We start from the raw sequence: 21,546 nt of genomic DNA on the forward strand, positions 1-21,546 counted from the left end.
CAAAAGAATGCACACCTTGTGGCTCCTTCAATTTTACCTGTAAGGTAGGATAAAACGGATCTCTAAAATCAGGTAACTGCTATGGAAATTTGCACGTTTTTAAATCACGTGTAAAATGTCAGTAAAGTTTAGTTAATTTTAAACATGAAAGCAAAGAATCCGACATGTCATCAATGTTTTGTTTTGTGGTACTATAATATAATAGCAGTGAAATTTGTAAAAAAAAAATAAAAAAATATTGAACCGCATCAACGTACTTGGGACTTTCTATTTAGTTTTGAAATACTTTTGAAAAGGTATTTGACGCTACAGGTAATCAATCACCCATAACACGTATTACATTGTTTAATTTTAAATAATATGCCACCTAAGTGCAAATTTTGTTTGCAAACAGCAAAATATTTGTTCTGTTGAAAAATTTTGGAGAGTATCTTGTGTATATTGCATTAATTTTTTTATGAGATTTCGTGAGAAATACAAATAATAAGATACTAACAAAATATTCGAGCGTTTCGATTAACAATAACAGCATCCACTAATGATAATGTGGTCCCTCAACTGGAAATGGCTGTTAAAGCATTCGTCAGTATAACATGACATATAATTATTTTGCCAAAAAATCGGTAAAAAATAAAATAACAGTAAAATTATTATAAAATGTAACAGGAAATTAAGTTAAAACAATAGCCCAATGTCGGATAAAACTTAAATGTAGTTTAAAAGGCCAATGGCCCTTAATAAATTAAAAAATGTTTGTAGTGTGGACAGTGTTACCATCGCCAATGACACTCTCAAACGTCTTGAGTGAACTCATGGTAAAAATACGTCTGTAATGGTGTCGTCAGATAAAAGAAAAGGATGAATTAAAACTATGACCCATTCTTACCCTAGTTAGGACAACTTCCTCCTTCCGATCCTTACGGAAAGAAGACGGCAAAAGTCTAATAGAAGGTTCAATTTGGAAAAGCTTCTTATCACGCTGTTCACTCCAAGTCGATTACGAACTGGCGCAGAGTCGAGCATTGAATACGTGTATGGAACAGGTATGATAGTGATAGCACCAGAGCAGATAGATTTAGCTGCGATGTCAGCGAACTCGTTCCCGGAATACTGATGTGGCTTGGTTTTAAGAAAAATTGGACAGAAGTAAATTATAAAGAGAAAAGGGCTGGTCGGTTGTGAATATTGATGAGAAGAAGGTGCGAACTAACGTGAAGCGATTCCAAGATCAATACAGAGATAGCCGAGACTGTACAAATAGTACAATTCGTGTATCGCAAAGCATCTACGTGGTCAGAGCAAGACAAATGTCAAGCACGTATGGTTGACACAGGCTGTACGAGATATGTATGTACATCTTACCAACGGATTAAAATATAACATCACTTAAAACTCGATGAATGAAATAACAAGAGCATTATAAAAAGAATGGACAAAGTTAGTGTTATTATGAAAGTTATACAAACAAAAAAATTAATTATGTTTTGTTTAATTTCGCATAAAGCTACACTAAGTGCGCAAGGCGTCCCTAATTTAGCAGTGTAAGGCCAGAGAGAAGGTCATGACAACCCACCACCAAATCTTGATCTACTCTTTTACCAACGAAAACTGGGATTGATCGTCACTAATAACGTCCAAACAGCTGAAAAAGCGAGGATGTTTGGGCGCCGGCGATGCGAATGCGCGACCCTCAAATCAAGAGTCGCACGCTTTCACCCACCTGGCCATGTCGGGCTTTAAAATATTTTAATGCATCGCCGAGACCCGGGATCGAACCAGGGACCTTTAGATCTTCAGTCTAACGCTCTCCCAACTGAGCTATCTCGGCCCGAGCATTCAGTTATGGCAGTGAGTTATATGACGCTATTACAGTACAAATATGTATTTTACGGGCATTCATTAAAATACTGGTAAAATAAATCTTACTTTTGGTCAGTTGATTTCTACAATTACAAAATCGTTCATACATAAACACATATACAAATGTATATTACGTTTAAGACATCTTTTGCGTTTTAGTTTTGAAAAGTTAGCCAACATAATTTGATACCACAGGCCAAGTATTTGTGTTCTTTTCAAAAGTAGAAGAAAATACAATTATCGCAAGATCAAGTTTTAATATAACAAAATGTCAAGAGTCAATCCAGCCAATATCACTTTCCTGAATTGTCTAATTCACTTTGATATCGTGAAATTTATTAAAATATGTTAAAATCGTATATAATAATTTGAATAACACATAAAAACGTTATTCGAATGCAAAGCTAAATATAAATATTTGACTCATGAATCTTGATACACAAAAAAATATTATTTTTTTCTCAATAGATGTAAGAATAATCCCAATACATCTATACAGAAGTTAGGGGGAAGGCGAGTAGGATAGTACTTTAACTTTGAATTTGATTTCCACTAATTAATATGAGTATTATAGAGAAAGGTTTTAAAACTTCTCCATATCTAGTTAAAACAAAGAATGGACGAAGCACTTTTTGAAATACTCAAAAGAATGCACACCTTGTGGCTCCTTCAATTTTACCTGTAAGGTAGGATAAAACGGATCTCTAAAATCAGGTAACTGCTATGGAAATTTGCACGTTTTAAATCACGTGTAAAATGTCAGTAAAGTTTAGTTAATTTTAAACATGAAAGCAAAGAATCCGACATGTCATCAATGTTTTGTTTTGTGGTACTATAATATAATAGCAGTGAAATTTGTAAAAAAAAAATAAAAAAATATTGAACCGCATCAACGTACTTGGGACTTTCTATTTAGTTTTGAAATACTTTTGAAAAGGTATTTGACGCTACAGGTAATCAATCACCCATAACACGTATTACATTGTTTAATTTTAAATAATATGCCACCTAAGTGCAAATTTTGTTTGCAAACAGCAAAATATTTGTTCTGTTGAAAAATTTTGGAGAGTATCTTGTGTATATTGCATTAATTTTTTTATGAGATTTCGTGAGAAATACAAATAATAAGATACTAACAAAATATTCGAGCGTTTCGATTAACAATAACAGCATCCACTAATGATAATGTGGTCCCTCAACTGGAAATGGCTGTTAAAGCATTCGTCAGTATAACATGACATATAATTCTTTTGCCAAAAAATCGGTAAAAAATAAAATAACAGTAAAATTATTATAAAATGTAACAGGAAATTAAGTTAAAACAATAGCCCAATGTCGGATAAAACTTAAATGTAGTTTAAAAGGCCAATGGCCCTTAATAAATTAAAAATGTTTGTAGTGTGGACAGTGTTACCATCGCCAATGACACTCTCAAACGTCTTGAGTGAACTCATGGTAAAAATACGTCTGTAATGGTGTCGTCAGATAAAAGAAAAGGATGAATTAAAACTATGACCCATTCTTACCCTAGTTAGGACAACTTCCTCCTTCCGATCCTTACGGAAAGAAGACGGCAAAAGTCTAATAGAAGGTTCAATTTGGAAAAGCTTCTTATCACGCTGTTCACTCCAAGTCGATTACGAACTGGCGCAGAGTCGAGCATTGAATACGTGTATGGAACAGGTATGATAGTGATAGCACCAGAGCAGATAGATTTAGCTGCGATGTCAGCGAACTCGTTCCCGGGAAATACTGATGTGGCTTGGTTTTAAGAAAAATTGGACAGAAGTAAATTATAAAGAGAAAAGGGCTGGTCGGTTGTGAATATTGATGAGAAGAAGGTGCGAACTAACGTGAAGCGATTCCAAGATCAATACAGAGATAGCCGAGACTGTACAAATAGTACAATTCGTGTATCGCAAAGCATCTACGTGGTCAGAGCAAGACAAATGTCAAGCACGTATGGTTGACACAGGCTGTACGAGATATGTATGTACATCTTACCAACGGATTAAAAATATAACATCACTTAAAACTCGATGAATGAAATAACAAGAGCATTATAAAAAGAATGGATAAAGTTAGTGTTATTACGAAAGTTATACAAACAAAAAAAAAAAATTAATTATGTTTTGTTTAATTTCGCATAAAGCTACACTAAGTGCGCAAGGCGTCCCTAATTTAGCAGTGTAAGGCCAGAGAGAAGGTCATGACAACCCACCACCAAATCTTGATCTACTCTTTTACCAACGAAAACTGGGATTGATCGTCACTAATAACGTCCAAACAGCTGAAAAAGCGAGGATGTTTGGGCGCCGGCGATGCGAATGCTCGACCCTCAAATCAAGAGTCGCACGCTTTCACCCACCTGGCCATGTCGGGCTTTAAAATATTTTAATGCATCGCCGAGACCCGGATCGAACCAGGGACCTTTAGATCTTCAGTCTAACGCTCTCCCAACTGAGCTATCTCGGCCCGAGCATTCAGTTATGGCAGTGAGTTATATGACGCTATTACAGTACAAATATGTATTTTACGGGCATTCATTAAAATACTGGTAAAAATAAATCTTACTTTTGGTCAGTTGATTTCTACAATTACAAAAACGTTCATACATAAACACATATACAAATGTATATTACGTTTAAGACATCTTTTGCGTTTTAGTTTTGAAAAGTTAGCCAACATAATTTGATACCACAGGCCAAGTATTTGTGTTCTTTTCAAAAGTAGAAGAAAATACAATTATCGCAAGATCAAGTTTTAATATAACAAAATGTCAAGAGTCAATCCAGCCAATATCACTTTCCTGAATTGTCTAATTCACTTTGATATCGTGAAATTTATTAAAATATGTTAAAATCGTATATAATAATTTGAATAACACATAAAAACGTTATTCGAATGCAAAGCTAAATATAAATATTTGACTTATGAATCTTGATACACAAAAAAATATATATTTTTTTCTCAATAGATGTAAGAATAATCCCAATACATCTATACAGAAGTTAGGGGAAGGCGAGTAGGATAGTACCTTAACTTTGAATTTGATTTCCACTAATTAATATGAGTATTATAGAGAAAGGTTTTAAAACTTCTCCATATCTAGTTAAAACAAAGAATGGACGAAGCACTTTTTGAAATACTCAAAAGAATGCACACCTTGTGGCTCCTTCAATTTTACCTGTAAGGTAGGATAAAACGGATCTCTAAAATCAGGTAACTGCTATGGAAATTTGCACGTTTTAAATCACGTGTAAAATGTCAGTAAAGTTTAGTTAATTTTAAACATGAAAGCAAAGAATCCGACATGTCATCAATGTTTTGTTTTGTGGTACTAAAATATAATAGCAGTGAAATTTGTAAAAAAAAAAAAAAAATATTGAACCGCATCAACGTACTTGGGACTTTCTATTTAGTTTTGAAATACTTTTGAAAAGGTATTTGACGCTACAGGTAATCAATCACCCATAACACGTATTACATTGTTTAATTTTAAATAATATGCCACCTAAGTGCAAATTTTGTTTGCAAACAGCAAAATATTTGTTCTGTTGAAAAATTTTGGAGTATCTTGTGTATATTGCATTAATTTTTTTATGAGATTTCGTGAGAAATACAAATAATAAGATACTAACAAAATATTCGAGCGTTTCGATTAACAATAACAGCATCCACTAATGATAATGTGGTCCCTCAACTGGAAATGGCTGTTAAAGCATTCGTCAGTATAACATGACATATAATTCTTTTGCCAAAAAATCGGTAAAAAATAAAATAACAGTAAAATTATTATAAAATGTAACAGGAAATTAAGTTAAAACAATAGCCCAATGTCGGATAAAACTTAAATGTAGTTTAAAAGGCCAATGGCCCTTAATAAATTAAAAATGTTTGTAGTGTGGACAGTGTTACCATCGCCAATGACACTCTCAAACGTCTTGAGTGAACTCATGGTAAAAATACGTCTGTAATGGTGTCGTCAGATAAAAGAAAAGGATGAATTAAAAACTATGACCCATTCTTACCCTAGTTAGGACAACTTCCTCCTTCCGATCCTTACGGAAAGAAGACGGCAAAAGTCTAATAGAAGGTTCAATTTGGAAAAGCTTCTTATCACGCTGTTCACTCCAAGTCGATTACGAACTGGCGCAGAGTCGAGCATTGAATACGTGTATGGAACAGGTATGATAGTGATAGCACCAGAGCAGATAGATTTAGCTGCGATGTCAGCGAACTCGTTCCCGGAATACTGATGTGGCTTGGTTTTAAGAAAAATTGGACAGAAGTAAATTATAAAGAGAAAAGGGCTGGTCGGTTGTGAATATTGATGAGAAGAAGGTGCGAACTAACGTGAAGCGATTCCAAGATCAATACAGAGATAGCCGAGACTGTACAAATAGTACAATTCGTGTATCGCAAAGCATCTACGTGGTCAGAGCAAGACAAATGTCAAGCACGTATGGTTGACACAGGCTGTACGAGATATGTATGTACATCTTACCAACGGATTAAAATATAACATCACTTAAAACTCGATGAATGAAATAACAAGAGCATTATAAAAAGAATGGATAAAGTTAGTGTTATTACGAAAGTTATACAAACAAAAACAAAAAAATTAATTATGTTTTGTTTAATTTCGCATAAAGCTACACCAAGTGCGCAAGGCGTCCCTAATTTAGCAGTGTAAGGCCAGAGAGAAGGTCATGACAACCCACCACCAAATCTTGATCTACTCTTTTACCAACGAAAACTGGGATTGATCGTCACTAATAACGTCCAAACAGCTGAAAAAGCGAGGATGTTTGGGCGCCGGCGATGCGAATGCGCGACCCTCAAATCAAGAGTCGCACGCTTTCACCCACCTGGCCATGTCGGGCTTTAAAATATTTTAATGCATCGCCGAGACCCGGGATCGAACCAGGGACCTTTAGATCTTCAGTCTAACGCTCTCCCAACTGAGCTATCTCGGCCCGAGCATTCAGTTATGGCAGTGAGTTATATGACGCTATTACAGTACAAATATGTATTTTACGGGCATTCATTAAAATACTGGTAAAAATAAATCTTACTTTTGGTCAGTTGATTTCTACAATTACAAAAACGTTCATACATAAACACATATACAAATGTATATTACGTTTAAGACATCTTTTGCGTTTTAGTTTTGAAAAGTTAGCCAACATAATTTGATACCACAGGCCAAGTATTTGTGTTCTTTTCAAAAGTAGAAGAAAATACAATTATCGCAAGATCAAGTTTTAATATAACAAAATGTCAAGAGTCAATCCAGCCAATATCACTTTCCTGAATTGTCTAATTCACTTTGATATCGTGAAATTTATTAAAATATGTTAAAATCGTATATAATAATTTGAATAACACATAAAAACGTTATTCGAATGCAAAGCTAAATATAAATATTTGACTTATGAATCTTGATACACAAAAAAAAATATATATTTTTTCTCAATAGATGTAAGAATAATCCCAATACATCTATACAGAAGTTAGGGGGAAGGCGAGTAGGATAGTACCTTAACTTTGAATTTGATTTCCACTAATTAATATGAGTATTATAGAGAAAAGGTTTTAAAACTTCTCCATATCTAGTTAAAACAAAGAATGGACGAAGCACTTTTTGAAATACTCAAAAGAATGCACACCTTGTGGCTCCTTCAATTTTACCTGTAAGGTAGGATAAAACGGATCTCTAAAATCAGGTAACTGCTATGGAAATTTGCACGTTTTAAATCACGTGTAAAATGTCAGTAAAGTTTAGTTAATTTTAAACATGAAAGCAAAGAATCCGACATGTCATCAATGTTTTGTTTTGTGGTACTATAATATAATAGCAGTGAAATTTGTAAAAAAAAAAAAAAAATATTGAACCGCATCAACGTACTTGGGACTTTCTATTTAGTTTTGAAATACTTTTGAAAAGGTATTTGACGCTACAGGTAATCAATCACCCATAACACGTATTACATTGTTTAATTTTAAATAATATGCCACCTAAGTGCAAATTTTGTTTGCAAACAGCAAAATATTTGTTCTGTTGAAAAATTTTGAGAGTATCTTGTGTATATTGCATTAATTTTTTTTATGAGATTTCGTGAGAAATACAAATAATAAGATACTAACAAAATATTCGAGCGTTTCGATTAACAATAACAGCATCCACTAATGATAATGTGGTCCCTCAACTGGAAATGGCTGTTAAAGCATTCGTCAGTATAACATGACATATAATTTTTTTGCCAAAAAATCGGTAAAAAATAAAATAACAGTAAAATTATTATAAAATGTAACAGGAAATTAAGTTAAAACAATAGCCCAATGTCGGATAAAACTTAAATGTAGTTTAAAAGGCCAATGGCCCTTAATAAATTAAAAATGTTTGTAGTGTGGACAGTGTTACCATCGCCAATGACACTCTCAAACGTCTTGAGTGAACTCATGGTAAAAATACGTCTGTAATGGTGTCGTCAGATAAAAGAAAAGGATGAATTAAAACTATGACCCATTCTTACCCTAGTTAGGACAACTTCCTCCTTCCGATCCTTACGGAAAGAAGACGGCAAAAGTCTAATAGAAGGTTCAATTTGGAAAAGCTTCTTATCACGCTGTTCACTCCAAGTCGATTACGAACTGGCGCAGAGTCGAGCATTGAATACGTGTATGGAACAGGTATGATAGTGATAGCACCAGAGCAGATAGATTTAGCTGCGATGTCAGCGAACTCGTTCCCGGGAATACTGATGTGGCTTGGTTTTAAGAAAAATTGGACAGAAGTAAATTATAAAGAGAAAAGGGCTGGTCGGTTGTGAATATTGATGAGAAGAAGGTGCGAACTAACGTGAAGCGATTCCAAGATCAATACAGAGATAGCCGAGACTGTACAAATAGTACAATTCGTGTATCGCAAAGCATCTACGTGGTCAGAGCAAGACAAATGTCAAGCACGTATGGTTGACACAGGCTGTACGAGATATGTATGTACATCTTACCAACGGATTAAAAATATAACATCACTTAAAACTCGATGAATGAAATAACAAGAGCATTATAAAAAGAATGGATAAAGTTAGTGTTATTACGAAAGTTATACAAACAAAAACAAAAAAAATAATTATGTTTTGTTTAATTTCGCATAAAGCTACACCAAGTGCGCAAGGCGTCCCTAATTTAGCAGTGTAAGGCCAGAGAGAAGGTCATGACAACCCACCACCAAATCTTGATCTACTCTTTTACCAACAAAAACTGGGATTGATCGTCACTAATAACGTCCAAACAGCTGAAAAGCGAGGATGTTTGGGCGCCGGCGATGCGAATGCGCGACCCTCAAATCAAGAGTCGCACGCTTTCACCCACCTGGCCATGTCGGGCTTTAAAATATTTTAATGCATCGCCGAGACCCGGGATCGAACCAGGGACCTTTAGATCTTCAGTCTAACGCTCTCCCAACTGAGCTATCTCGGCCCGAGCATTCAGTTATGGCAGTGAGTTATATGACGCTATTACAGTACAAATATGTATTTTACGGGCATTCATTAAAATACTGGTAAAAATAAATCTTACTTTTGGTCAGTTGATTTCTACAATTACAAAAACGTTCATACATAAACACATATACAAATGTATATTACGTTTAAGACATCTTTTGCGTTTTAGTTTTGAAAAGTTAGCCAACATAATTTGATACCACAGGCCAAGTATTTGTGTTCTTTTCAAAAGTAGAAGAAAATACAATTATCGCAAGATCAAGTTTTAATATAACAAAATGTCAAGAGTCAATCCAGCCAATATCACTTTCCTGAATTGTCTAATTCACTTTGATATCGTGAAATTTATTAAAATATGTTAAAATCGTATATAATAATTTGAATAACACATAAAAACGCTATTCGAATGCAAAGCTAAATATAAATATTTGACTTATGAATCTTGATACACAAAAAAAATATATATTTTTTTCTCAATAGATGTAAGAATAATCCCAATACATCTATACAGAAGTTAGGGGGAAGGCGAGTAGGATAGTACCTTAACTTTGAATTTGATTTCCACTAATTAATATGAGTATTATAGAGAAAAGGTTTTAAAACTTCTCCATATCTAGTTAAAACAAAGAATGGACGAAGCACTTTTTGAAATACTCAAAAGAATGCACACCTTGTGGCTCCTTCAATTTTACCTGTAAGGTAGGATAAAACGGATCTCTAAAATCAGGTAACTGCTATGGAAATTTGCACGTTTTAAATCACGTGTAAAATGTCAGTAAAGTTTAGTTAATTTTAAACATGAAAGCAAAGAATCCGACATGTCATCAATGTTTTGTTTTGTGGTACTATAATATAATAGCAGTGAAATTTGTAAAAAAAAAATAAAAAAATATTGAACCGCATCAACGTACTTGGGACTTTCTATTTAGTTTTGAAATACTTTTGAAAAGGTATTTGACGCTACAGGTAATCAATCACCCATAACACGTATTACATTGTTTAATTTTAAATAATATGCCACCTAAGTGCAAATTTTGTTTGCAAACAGCAAAATATTTGTTCTGTTGAAAAATTTTGGAGAGTATCTTGTGTATATTGCATTAATTTTTTTATGAGATTTCGTGAGAAATACAAATAATAAGATACTAACAAAATATTCGAGCGTTTCGATTAACAATAACAGCATCCACTAATCATAATGTGGTCCCTCAACTGGAAATGGCTGTTAAAATATTCGTCAGTATAACATGACATATAATTCTTTTGCCAAAAAATCGGTAAAAAATAAAATAACAGTAAAATTATTATAAAATGTAACAGGAAATTAAGTTAAAACAATAGCCCAATGTCGGATAAAACTTAAATGTAGTTTAAAAGGCCAATGGCCCTTAATAAATTAAAAATGTTTGTAGTGTGGACAGTGTTACCATCGCCAATGACACTCTCAAACGTCTTGAGTGAACTCATGGTAAAAATACGTCTGTAATGGTGTCGTCAGATAAAAGAAAAGGATGAATTAAAACTATGACCCATTCTTACCCTAGTTAGGACAACTTCCTCCTTCCGATCCTTACGGAAAGAAGACGGCAAAAGTCTAATAGAAGGTTCAATTTGGAAAAGCTTCTTATCACGCTGTTCACTCCAAGTCGATTACGAACTGGCGCAGAGTCGAGCATTGAATACGTGTATGGAACAGGTATGATAGTGATAGCACCAGAGCAGATAGATTTAGCTGCGATGTCAGCGAACTCGTTCCCGGAATACTGATGTGGCTTGGTTTTAAGAAAAATTGGACAGAAGTAAATTATAAAGAGAAAAGGGCTGGTCGGTTGTGAATATTGATGAGAAGAAGGTGCGAACTAACGTGAAGCGATTCCAAGATCAATACAGAGATAGCCGAGACTGTACAAATAGTACAATTCGTGTATCGCAAAGCATCTACGTGGTCAGAGCAAGACAAATGTCAAGCACGTATGGTTGACACAGGCTGTACGAGATATGTATGTACATCTTACCAACGGATTAAAAATATAACATCACTTAAAACTCGATGAATGAAATAACAAGAGCATTATAAAAGAATGGATAAAGTTAGTGTTATTACGAAAGTTATACAAACAAAAACAAAAAATTAATTATGTTTTGTTTAATTTCGCATAAAGCTACACCAAGTGCGCAAGGCGTCCCTAATTTAGCAGTGTAAGGCCAGAGAGAAGGTCATGACAACCCACCACCAAATCTTGATCTACTCTTTTACCAACGAAAACTGGGATTGATCGTCACTAATAACGTCCAAACAGCTGAAAAAGCGAGGATGTTTGGGCGCCGGCGATGCGAATGCGCGACCCTCAAATCAAGAGTCGCACGCTTTCACCCACCTGGCCATGTCGGGCTTTAAAATATTTTAATGCATCGCCGAGACCGGGATCGAACCAGGGACCTTTAGATCTTCAGTCTAACGCTCTCCCAACTGAGCTATCTCGGCCCGAGCATTCAGTTATGGCAGTGAGTTATATGACGCTATTACAGTACAAATATGTATTTTACGGGCATTCATTAAAATACTGGTAAAATAAATCTTACTTTTGGTCAGTTGATTTCTACAATTACAAAACGTTCATACATAAACACATATACAAATGTATATTACGTTTAAGACATCTTTTGCGTTTTAGTTTTGAAAAGTTAGCCAACATAATTTGATACCACAGGCCAAGTATTTGTGTTCTTTTCAAAAGTAGAAGAAAATACAATTATCGCAAGATCAAGTTTTAATATAACAAAATGTCAAGAGTCAATCCAGCCAATATCACTTTCCTGAATTGTCTAATTCACTTTGATATCGTGAAATTTATTAAAATATGTTAAAATCGTATATAATAATTTGAATAACACATAAAAACGCTATTCGAATGCAAAGCTAAATATAAATATTTGACTTATGAATCTTGATACACAAAAAAAATATATATTTTTTTCTCAATAGATGTAAGAATAATCCCAATACATCTATACAGAAGTTAGGGGGAAGGCGAGTAGGATAGTACCTTAACTTTGAATTTGATTTCCACTAATTAATATGAGTATTATAGAGAAAAGGTTTTAAAACTTCTCCATATCTAGTTAAAACAAAGAATGGACGAAGCACTTTTTGAAATACTCAAAAGAATGCACACCTTGTGGCTCCTTCAATTTTACCTGTAAGGTAGGATAAAACGGATCTCTAAAATCAGGTAACTGCTATGGAAATTTGCACGTTTTTAAATCACGTGTAAAATGTCAGTAAAGTTTAGTTAATTTTAAACATGAAAGCAAAGAATCCGACATGTCATCAATGTTTTGTTTTGTGGTACTATAATATAATAGCAGTGAAATTTGTAAAAAAAAAATAAAAAAATATTGAACCGCATCAACGTACTTGGGACTTTCTATTTAGTTTTGAAATACTTTTGAAAAGGTATTTGACGCTACAGGTAATCAATCACCCATAACACGTATTACATTGTTTAATTTTAAATAATATGCCACCTAAGTGCAAATTTTGTTTGCAAACAGCAAAATATTTGTTCTGTTGAAAAATTTTGGAGAGTATCTTGTGTATATTGCATTAATTTTTTTATGAGATTTCGTGAGAAATACAAATAATAAGATACTAACAAAATATTCGAGCGTTTCGATTAACAATAACAGCATCCACTAATGATAATGTGGTCCCTCAACTGGAAATGGCTGTTAAAATATTCGTCAGTATAACATGACATATAATTCTTTTGCCAAAAAATCGGTAAAAAATAAAATAACAGTAAAATTATTATAAAATGTAACAGGAAATTAAGTTAAAACAATAGCCCAATGTCGGATAAAACTTAAATGTAGTTTAAAAGGCCAATGGCCCTTAATAAATTAAAAATGTTTGTAGTGTGGACAGTGTTACCATCGCCAATGACACTCTCAAACGTCTTGAGTGAACTCATGGTAAAAATACGTCTGTAATGGTGTCGTCAGATAAAAGAAAAGGATGAATTAAAAACTATGACCCATTCTTACCCTAGTTAGGACAACTTCCTCCTTCCGATCCTAACGGAAAGAAGACGGCAAAAGTCTAATAGAAGGTTCAATTTGGAAAAGCTTCTTATAACGCTGTTCACTCCAAGTCGATTACGAACTGGCGCAGAGTCGAGCATTGAATACGTGTATGGAACAGGTATGATAGTGATAGCACCAGAGCAGATAGATTTAGCTGCGATGTCAGCGAACTCGTTCCCGGGAATACTGATGTGGCTTGGTTTTAAGAAAAATTGGACAGAAGTAAATTATAAAGAGAAAAGGGCTGGTCGGTTGTGAATATTGATGAGAAGAAGGTGCGAACTAACGTGAAGCGATTCCAAGATCAATACAGAGATAGCCGAGACTGTACAAATAGTACAATTCGTGTATCGCAAAGCATCTACGTGGTCAGAGCAAGACAAATGTCAAGCACGTATGGTTGACACAGGCTGTACGAGATATGTATGTACATCTTACCAACGGATTAAAAATATAACATCACTTAAAACTCGATGAATGAAATAACAAGAGCATTATAAAAAGAATGGATAAAGTTAGTGTTATTACGAAAGTTATACAAACAAAAACAAAAAATTAATTATGTTTTGTTTAATTTCGCATAAAGCTACACCAAGTGCGCAAGGCGTCCCTAATTTAGCAGTGTAAGGCCAGAGAGAAGGTCATGACAACCCACCACCAAATCTTGATCTACTCTTTTACCAACGAAAACTGGGATTGATCGTCACTAATAACGTCCAAACAGCTGAAAAGCGAGGATGTTTGGGCGCCGGCGATGCGAATGCGCGACCCTCAAATCAAGAGTCGCACGCTTTCACCCACCTGGCCATGTCGGGCTTTAAAATATTTTAATGCATCGCCGAGACCCGGGATCGAACCAGGGACCTTTAGATCTTCAGTCTAACGCTCTCCCAACTGAGCTATCTCGGCCCGAGCATTCAGTTATGGCAGTGAGTTATATGACGCTATTACAGTACAAATATGTATTTTACGGGCATTCATTAAAATACTGGTAAAATAAATCTTACTTTTGGTCAGTTGATTTCTACAATTACAAAACGTTCATACATAAACACATATACAAATGTATATTACGTTTAAGACATCTTTTGCGTTTTAGTTTTGAAAAGTTAGCCAACATAATTTGATACCACAGGCCAAGTATTTGTGTTCTTTTCAAAAGTAGAAGAAAATACAATTATCGCAAGATCAAGTTTTAATATAACAAAATGTCAAGAGTCAATCCAGCCAATATCACTTTCCTGAATTGTCTAATTCACTTTGATATCGTGAAATTTATTAAAATATGTTAAAATCGTATATAATAATTTGAATAACACATAAAAACGCTATTCGAATGCAAAGCTAAATATAAATATTTGACTTATGAATCTTGATACACAAAAAAAATATATATTTTTTTCTCAATAGATGTAAGAATAATCCCAATACATCTATACAGAAGTTAGGGGGAAGGCGAGTAGGATAGTACCTTAACTTTGAATTTGATTTCCACTAATTAATATGAGTATTATAGAGAAAAGGTTTTAAAACTTCTCCATATCTAGTTAAAACAAAGAATGGACGAAGCACTTTTTGAAATACTCAAAAGAATGCACACCTTGTGGCTCCTTCAATTTTACCTGTAAGGTAGGATAAAACGGATCTCTAAAATCAGGTAACTGCTATGGAAATTTGCACGTTTTAAATCACGTGTAAAATGTCAGTAAAGTTTAGTTAATTTTAAACATGAAAGCAAAGAATCCGACATGTCATCAATGTTTTGTTTTGTGGTACTATAATATAATAGCAGTGAAATTTGTAAAAAAAAAATAAAAAAATATTGAACCGCATCAACGTACTTGGGACTTTCTATTTAGTTTTGAAATACTTTTGAAAAGGTATTTGACGCTACAGGTAATCAATCACCCATAACACGTATTACATTGTTTAATTTTAAATAATATGCCACCTAAGTGCAAATTTTGTTTGCAAACAGCAAAATATTTGTTCTGTTGAAAATTTTGGAGAGTATCTTGTGTATATTGCATTAATTTTTTTATGAGATTTCGTGAGAAATACAAATAATAAGATACTAACAAAATATTCGAGCGTTTCGATTAACAATAACAGCATCCACTAATGATAATGTGGTCCCTCAACTGGAAATGGCTGTTAAAATATTCGTCAGTATAACATGACATATAATTCTTTTGCCAAAAAATCGGTAAAAAATAAAATAACAGTAAAATTATTATAAAATGTAACAGGAAATTAAGTTAAAACAATAGCCCAATGTCGGATAAAACTTAAATGTAGTTTAAAAGGCCAATGGCCCTTAATAAATTAAAAATGTTTGTAGTGTGGACAGTGTTACCATCGCCAATGACACTCTCAAACGTCTTGAGTGAACTCATGGTAAAAATACGTCTGTAATGGTGTCGTCAGATAAAAGAAAAGGATGAATTAAAAACTATGACCCATTCTTACCCTAGTTAGGACAACTTCCTTTTTCCGATCCTTACGGAAAGAAGACGGCAAAAGTCTAGTAGAAGGTTCAATTTGGAAAAGCTTCTTATCACGCTGTTCACTCCAAGTCGATTACGAACTGGCGCAGAGTCGAGCATTGAATACGTGTATGGAACAGGTATGATAGTGATAGCACCAGAGCAGATAGATTTAGCTGCGATGTCAGCGAACTCGTTCCCGGGAATACTGATGTGGCTTGGTTTTAAGAAAAATTGGACAGAAGTAAATTATAAAGAGAAAAGGGCTGGTCGGTTGTGAATATTGATGAGAAGAAGGTGCGAACTAACGTGAAGCGATTCCAAGATCAATACAGAGATAGCCGAGACTGTACAAATAGTACAATTCGTGTATCGCAAAGCATCTACGTGGTCAGAGCAAGACAAATGTCAAGCACGTATGGTTGACACAGGCTGTACGAGATATGTATGTACATCTTACCAACGGATTAAAAATATAACATCACTTAAAACTCGATGAATGAAATAACAAGAGCATTATAAAAAGAATGGATAAAGTTAGTGTTATTACGAAAGTTATACAAACAAAAACAAAAAAAAATAATTATGTTTTGTTTAATTTCGCATAAAGCTACACCAAGTGCGCAAGGCGTCCCTAATTTAGCAGTGTAAGGCCAGAGAGAAGGTCATGACAACCCACCACCAAATCTTGATCTACTCTTTTACCAACGAAAACTGGGATTGATCGTCACTAATAACGTCCAAACAGCTGAAAAAGCGAGGATGTTTGGGCGCCGGCGATGCGAATGCGCGACCCTCAAATCAAGAGTCGCACGCTTTCACCCACCTGGCCATGTCGGGCTTTAAAATATTTTAATGCATCGCCGAGACCGGGATCGAACCAGGGACCTTTAGATCTTCAGTCTAACGCTCTCCCAACTGAGCTATCTCGGCCCGAGCATTCAGTTATGGCAGTGAGTTATATGACGCTATTACAGTACAAATATGTATTTTACGGGCATTCATTAAAATACTGGTAAAATAAATCTTACTTTTGGTCAGTTGATTTCTACAATTACAAAACGTTCATACATAAACACATATACAAATGTATATTACGTTTAAGACATCTTTTGCGTTTTAGTTTTGAAAAGTTAGCCAACATAATTTGATACCACAGGCCAAGTATTTGTGTTCTTTTCAAAAGTAGAAGAAAATACAATTATCGCAAGATCAAGTTTTAATATAACAAAATGTCAAGAGTCAATCCAGCCAATATCACTTTCCTGAATTGTCTAATTCACTTTGATATCGTGAAATTTATTAAAATATGTTAAAATCGTATATAATAATTTGAATAACACATAAAAACGTTATTCGAATGCAAAGCTAAATATAAATATTTGAATTATGAATCTTGATACACAGAAAAATATTTTTTTTTCTCAATAGATGTAAGAATAATCCCAATACATCTATACAGAAGTTAGGGGGAAGGCGAGTAGGATAGTACCTTAACTTTGAAGTTGATTTCCAGTAATTAATATGAGCATTATAGAGAAAAGGTTTTAAAACTTCTCCATATCTAGTTAAAACAAAGAATGGACGAAGCACTTTTTGAAATACTCAAAAAAATGCACACCTTGTGGCTCCTTCAATTTTACCTGTAAGGTAGGATAAAACGGATCTCTAAAATCAGGTAACTGCTATGGAAATTTGCACGTTTTTAAATCACGTGTAAAATGTCAGTAAAGTTTAGTTAATTTTAAACATGAAAGCAAAGAATCCGACATGTCATCAATGTTTTGTTTTGTGGTACTATAATATAATAGCAGTGAAATTTGTAAAAAAAAAAAAAATATTGAACCGCATCAACATACTTGGGACTTTCTATTTAGTTCTGAAATACTTTTGAAAAGGTATTTGACGCTACAGGTAATCAATCACCCATAACACGTATTACATTGTTTAATTTTAAATAATATGCCACCTACGTGCAAATTTTGTTTGCAAACAGCAAAATATTTGTTCTGTTGAAAAATTTTGGAGAGTATCTTGTGTATATTGCATTATTTTTTTTATGAGATTTCGTGAGAAATACAAATAATAAGATACTAACAAAATATTCGAGCGTTTCGATTAACAATAACAGCATCCACTAATGATAATGTGGTCCCTCAACTGGAAATGGCTGTTAAAGCATTCGTCAGTATAACATGACATATAGTTTTTTTGCAAAAAATCGGTAAAAAATAAAATAACAGTAAAATTATTATACAATGTAACAGGAAATTAAGTTAAAACAATAGCCCAATGTCGAATAAAACTTAAATATAGTTTAAAAGGCCAATGGCCCTTAATAAATTAAAAATGTTTGTAGTGTGGACAGTGTTACCATCGCCAATGACACTCTCAAACGTCTTGAGTGAACTCATGGTAAAAATACGTCTGTAATGGTGTCGTCAGATAAAAGAAAAGGATGAATTAAAAATTATGACCCATTCTTACCCTAGTTAGGACAACTTCCTCCTTCCGATCCTTACGGAAAGAAGACGGCAAAAGTCTAATAGAAGGTTCAATTTGGAAAAGCTTCTTATCACGCTGTTCACTCCAAGTCGATTGCCAACTGGCGCAGAGTCGAGCATTGAATACGTGTATGGAACAGGTATGATAGTGATAGCACCAGAGCAGATAGATTTAGCTGCGATGTCAGCGAACTCGTTCCCGGGAATACTGATGTGGCTTGGTTTTAAGAAAAATTGGACAGAAGTAAATTATAAAGAGAAAAGGGCTGGTCGGTTGTGAATATTGATGAGAAGAAAGGTGCGAACTAACGTGAAGCGATTCCAAGATCAATACAGAGATAGCCGAGACTGTACAAATAGTACAATTCGTGTATCGCAAAGCATCTACGTGGTCAGAGCAAGACAAATGTCAAGCACGTATGGTTGACACAGGCTGTACGAGATATGTATGTACATCTTACCAACGGATTAAAAATATAACATCACTTAAAACTCGATGAATGAAATAACAAGAGCATTATAAAAAGAATGGATAAAGTTAGTGTTATTACGAAAGTTATACAAACAAAAACAAAAAAATTAATTATGTTTTGTTTAATTTCGCGTAAAGCTACACTAGGGCTAAGTGCGCAAGGCGTCCCTAATTTAGCAGTGTAATGCCTGGTGTACAGAAAAATTGGAATGAAGTAAATTATAAAGAGAAAAGCGCTAGTCGGTTGTGAATATTGATAAGAACAGGTTTAGAACTAACGTGAAGCTCTTCTAAGGGCAGTACAGAGCTAGCCGAGACTGTATAAATGGTGCTGTTTTGTACCGCATAGCATCTATGTGGTGAGAGCGCGAGAAATGTCATACAATTCGACAGCGAACACGAAACCTCTATTGGGTATTGATTTTGCGAACAACCACGAAACCAAAACACACCATGAAAGAGACCAGAATCACCTGATTTTAAACCCTCCATATAAATAAGAATATAAAAAATAGTTCGAAAGATGTTTAACAAATAAAAGATGGTACTTCCAATCGTTAGTATTGTCTTTTTTCAGGTTGCTCAATGAAAATCACATATGGGGATGGTAATTAGCCATCGTGGGATGGGCTGACCAGTGGAGACAGAAACATCATCCAAGGACAGGCCCAGTTCAGCCAATAGTACCTATATATATAGACCACAAGGAACCACGGCATTCTGTCTGTCGTGAAAAACATCGCCCACTGAGAAAGGAGAACAAAACCCCTTTTGTAACGATCGATGTTTTTCGTATACATTAAAGATAGTTACAAATGGCAGAGGTGTAGAGGAGGTTCATGAGACTCGGTTTACAAACTATGGACTTGAGAAGTGTGGAAAGCCCCCATGCAGAGCTGTGGAGAAGTGTGGAAAGCCTCCATGCAGAGCTGTGGAGAAGTGTGGAAAGCCCCCATGCAGAGCTGTGGAGAAGTGTGGAAAGCCCCCATGCAAAACTGTGGAGAAGTGTGGAAAACCCCCATGCAGAGCTGCCGCCCTGGTGGGGAACAGGGCCCAACATACTCAAGGCTGAGGTCCTAGCACAGCTATAGACCAGATACTCATAGTCCAGTTTAATCGAATGAGGTCACAATAGATCTTTAGTGTAGAACATCAATCCCCAAGAGGTGGAAGAGAGGACATGGTGGATTTTCAGTGCCCTTGTACACTTTTTGTGTAGCTGCTTGATCGATAGAATGAAAGTCAGCTCACGGATAAAGATAATTCCCAAAACCTTTGCTTCAGAGACCACAGGAATCACAGCTTCACTGAGAGAGAGCTCAGGATTCGGATGAATACCTCGTTGGTAGCAAACGATTTTAGAGAGAAAAAAGATAAGATTATTCGCTTTTGTCCACTTCAGTAAACAATTGAAGGCAGTCTGTAGCTGTCGTCCAACATATGTCATGCTCGATCGCTGACACGAGAAGAGGTAGTCATCAATATAAACACCATTTGCAACCGTAGGAGGGAGTTGTTCGGTGATTTAAATAATCTTTATACTGAAAAGTGGGACACTGAATACACAGCCCTAAGGGACGTCAAGTTCCTGTGAGATAGAACAGGAATGTGTCGATCCAATGCGAACTTGGAATTGTTTCTCCATTAAAAATGGTTTTGATAAAAATGGGCAAATGTCATGCAACCCATATGAGTGCAGGTGTCGTAAAATGCCGTATCACTACGTAGTATCGTAAACCTTCTCAAGGTAAAAAATATAGAAATAAGATGTTTTTGCTTGAGAAAGCATAACTGATTGACATTTCAAATCACATCAAGTTGTCTAGTGAAGGGTTGTTGTCGTAACCCACACTCGGTTGTTTGATTCGAGGAAACAAACTAGATTAGCATTAGCCATCTTCTCTCAGATGTTACAGAGACAGCTCGTCAAAGCTATTGGATTGTAGTTTGAAGGAATCTTGGGAGTCCTTCCCAGGCTTAGGAAAAGGTAGGACAACAGCACAGTGCCAAGCAACAGGAAAACATTCTCCTGCCAGATCTGGCTGAAAACAACCAGAAGAATAGCAAGAGACAGAGAGATGGTGCAGCATTTACTGATGAACATCATCAGGTCCGACCAATGTACTGCCAGACCAATGAAGAGCAAGTTTGAGTTCAACCAGTGTAAAGGGGCGGTTATAGTCACAGAGACAATCAGACCTGAGGGAAAGATAGGATCGCTCTGCACGAGTATTGACGGCCGATAAAGTGAGGGTTGAAACAGAAGTGCTAGATGCATGAGTAGAGCTTTCGCCAGGAGCATCAGAAACATCCTGGCCATTAGAGCAAGATTTAAAGGGGAGAGAAGAATACTGCCCACTGACCTTCTGAATATTATCCCATATGACTTTAGAACTGGTGGTGGAAGAGATGTGGGTTGTGAATTTAATCTAGAATTCCTTCTGGCTTTGACATCTTACCTGCCAGCATGTACACGAACTCGCTGCAAAGCAATGCGGTTCGAAAGTTTGGGATACCTACAAAAGGTATCCCAGGGCTGTTTTTGAGCCTTCTGTGCCATGTGGCAGGCAGAATTCCACCACGGACGAAGATGCCGTGGAAAAACGTGTCGAGGTTTTAGGAATCCA

General features: G+C 35.1%; 7 non-coding genes across 7 annotated transcripts; all 7 read right to left on the reverse strand.

The window, feature by feature from the left end:
- Nucleotides 1-1,755: 1,755 nt before the first annotated feature.
- TRNAF-GAA (transfer RNA phenylalanine (anticodon GAA)) lies at nucleotides 1,756-1,828 on the reverse strand. Its single transcript has one exon. It is a non-coding gene; the product is annotated as a tRNA-Phe (tRNA).
- A 2,435-nt stretch (nucleotides 1,829-4,263) lies between these two features.
- On the reverse strand, nucleotides 4,264-4,335 carry TRNAF-GAA (transfer RNA phenylalanine (anticodon GAA)). The gene has a single exon. It is a non-coding gene; the product is annotated as a tRNA-Phe (tRNA).
- Nucleotides 4,336-6,766: 2,431 nt separating this feature from the next.
- Nucleotides 6,767-6,839, reverse strand: TRNAF-GAA (transfer RNA phenylalanine (anticodon GAA)). The gene has a single exon. It is a non-coding gene; the product is annotated as a tRNA-Phe (tRNA).
- Nucleotides 6,840-9,275: 2,436 nt separating this feature from the next.
- On the reverse strand, nucleotides 9,276-9,348 carry TRNAF-GAA (transfer RNA phenylalanine (anticodon GAA)). Its single transcript has one exon. It is a non-coding gene; the product is annotated as a tRNA-Phe (tRNA).
- Nucleotides 9,349-11,784: 2,436 nt separating this feature from the next.
- TRNAF-GAA (transfer RNA phenylalanine (anticodon GAA)) lies at nucleotides 11,785-11,856 on the reverse strand. The gene has a single exon. It is a non-coding gene; the product is annotated as a tRNA-Phe (tRNA).
- Nucleotides 11,857-14,293: 2,437 nt separating this feature from the next.
- Nucleotides 14,294-14,366, reverse strand: TRNAF-GAA (transfer RNA phenylalanine (anticodon GAA)). The gene has a single exon. It is a non-coding gene; the product is annotated as a tRNA-Phe (tRNA).
- A 2,438-nt stretch (nucleotides 14,367-16,804) lies between these two features.
- Nucleotides 16,805-16,876, reverse strand: TRNAF-GAA (transfer RNA phenylalanine (anticodon GAA)). Its single transcript has one exon. It is a non-coding gene; the product is annotated as a tRNA-Phe (tRNA).
- Between the last annotated feature and the right edge of the window lie 4,670 nt (nucleotides 16,877-21,546).

This window comes from Tachypleus tridentatus, chromosome 13 (genome assembly GCF_004210375.1).
Source record: "Tachypleus tridentatus isolate NWPU-2018 chromosome 13, ASM421037v1, whole genome shotgun sequence".
NCBI lineage: Eukaryota > Metazoa > Arthropoda > Merostomata > Xiphosura > Limulidae > Tachypleus > Tachypleus tridentatus.